This window comes from Apodemus sylvaticus, unplaced genomic scaffold (assembly GCF_947179515.1).
Source record: "Apodemus sylvaticus unplaced genomic scaffold, mApoSyl1.1 scaffold_422, whole genome shotgun sequence".
In the NCBI taxonomy this organism is placed as follows: domain Eukaryota; kingdom Metazoa; phylum Chordata; class Mammalia; order Rodentia; family Muridae; genus Apodemus; species Apodemus sylvaticus.
Window position 1 is genome coordinate 39,763 of NW_026263044.1, and position 2,701 is coordinate 42,463.

Sequence of the window (2,701 nt, forward strand, 5' to 3'; positions counted from 1 at the left end):
AAGGAAATACAGTGTTGCAGAGTAAAGACAAATACATACATATTAGAAATACTTAAACTTTACGAGAAGAAATAATGCATCGTACAAAATTATCTTGTATTTCCTAAACATCACGTTGTAACTCGAAAAGATTTGGTGTTGTGTGTATGTCTAAGCGTGTAGCCTCAAAAGAGAATGCACAGGACAGTTTTCTCTCGAAAAAATATGTCAGAATAGCACGATTTTAGGAAATCTCGCATCGTGCAAAATTATCTTGTTTTTCCTTAACAACACATTGTAACTCGAAAAGCTTTGGTGTTGCGTGTATGTCTAAGCTTGCAGCCTCAAAAGAGAACGCACAGGAGAGTTTTCTCTCGAAAGAATATGTAAGAATACCACGTTATAAGAAAATACCGTGTTGCAGATTAAAGACAAATACGTACGTATTTGAAATACTTAAACATTACGAGAAGAAATAACGCATCGTGCAAAATTATCTTGTTTTTCCTAAATAACACGTGTTACTTATGTCAGAATACCACGTTTTAAGGAAATCCCGAATCGTGCGAAATTATCTTGTTTTTCCTAAACAACACGTTGTAACTCGAAAAGCTTTGGTGTTGAGTGTATGTCTAAGCGTGTAGACTCAAAAGAGAACTCACAGGAGAGTTTTCTCTCAAAAGAATATGTAAGAATACCACGTTATAAGGAAATACAGTGTTGCAGAGTAAAGACAAATACGTACGTATTAGAAATACTTAAACTTTATGAGAATAAATAACGCATCGTAAAAAATTATCTTGTATTTCCTAAACACCACGATGTAACTCGAAAAGATTTGGTGTTACATGTATGTCTAAACGTGTAGCATCAAAAGAGAGCCCACTGGAGAATTTTCTCTTGAAAGAATATGTCAGAATACCACGTTTTAAGGAAAACCAGCATCCTGCGAAATTCACTTCTTTTTTAATAAACAACACGTTGTAACTCGAAAAGCTTTGGTGTTGCATGTATGTCTAAGCGTGTAGACTCAAAAGAGAATGCACAGGACAGTTTTCTCTCGAATGAATATGTAAGAATACCACGTTATAAGGAAATACAGTGTTGCAGAGTAAAGACAAATACGTATGTATTAGAAATACTTAACTTTACGAGAAGAAATAACGCATCCTGCAAAATTATCTTGTTTTTCCTAAACAACACGTTGTAAAACGAAAAGATTTGGTGTTGCGTGTATGTCTCAGCTTGTAGCCTCAAAAGAAAACGCCCAGGAGAGTTTTCTCTCAAAAAAAAAAATATGTCAGAATACCACGTCTTAAGGAAATTCCGCATCGCGCGAAATTATGTTGTTTTTCTGAAACAACAGTTTTAACACGAAAAGCTTTGGGGTTGAGTGTATGTCTAAGTGTGTAGCCTCAAAAGATAATGCACAGGAGAGTTTTCTCTAGAAAGAATATGTAAGAATACCACATTACAAGGAAATACAGTGTTGCAGAGTAAAGACAAATACGTACATATTAGAAATACTTAAACTTTACCAGAAGAAATAACGCATAGTACAAAATTATCTTGTATTTCCTAAGAAACATGATGTAACTCGAAAAGATTTGGTGTTGCGTGTATGTCTCAGAGTGCAGCCTCAAAAGAGAACACACAGGAGAGTTTTCTCTCGAATGAATATGTAAGAATACCACGTCAGTGCTCGCTTCGGCAGCACATATACTAAAATTGGAACGATACAGAGAAGATTAGCATGGCCCCTGCGCAAGGATGACACGCAAATTCGTGAAGCGTTCCATATTTTTATCAACAACAGAATACAAGAGATAGAAGAAAGAATCTCAGATGCTGAAGATTCCATAGAAACGATGGACTCAACAGTTAAAGAAAATGCAAAATGCAAAAAGCTTGTAACCCAAAATATCCAGGAAATCCAGGACACAATGAGAAGACCAAACCTAAGGATTATAGGCATAGATGAGAGTGAAGATTTACAACTTAAAGGGCCAGCAAATATCTTCAATAAAATTATGGAAGAAAACTTCCCTAACCTAAAGAGAGAGATGCCCATGAATATACAAGAAGCCTACAGAACTCCAAACAGACTGGACTAGAACAGAAATACTTCCCGTCACATAATAATCAAAACACCAAATGTTCTAAATAAAGAAAGAATACTAAAGGCAGTAAGAGAAAAAGGCCAAGTAACATATAAAGGAAGACCTATCAAAATCACAGCAGACTTTTCATCTGAGACTATGAAGGCTAGAAGGTCCTGGGCAGATCTCATGCAGACTCTAAGAGAACCCAAATGCCAACCAAAACTACTATATCCAGCAAAACTCTCAATCACCATAGATGGAGAAACTAAGATATTTCATGACAAAACCAAGTTTACCCAATATCTATCCACAAACCCGGCCCTAAAAAGGATAATAGGAGGACAACACCAATACAAGGAGGGAAACTTCACCCTGGAAAAAGCAAGATAGTAACCTTTCATCAAACCCAAAAGAAGTTAAGCATTCAAATTTGAAAAATAACGTCAAAAATGATAGGAAGTAACAATAACCATTCCTTAATATCTCTTAACATCAATGGACTTAATGCCCCAATAAAAAGACACAGACTAACTGAATGGATACGTAAACAGGACCCTACATTTTGCTGCTTACAGGAAACACACCTCAGGGTCAAAGACAAACACTACCTTAGAGTAAAA

General features: G+C 35.8%; 1 non-coding gene across 1 annotated transcript; it reads left to right on the forward strand.

The window, feature by feature from the left end:
* Positions 1-1,677: 1,677 nt before the first annotated feature.
* LOC127676096 (U6 spliceosomal RNA) lies at positions 1,678-1,784 on the forward strand. Its single transcript, XR_007975658.1, has one exon. It is a non-coding gene; the product is annotated as a U6 spliceosomal RNA (small nuclear RNA).
* Positions 1,785-2,701: the final 917 nt, after the last annotated feature.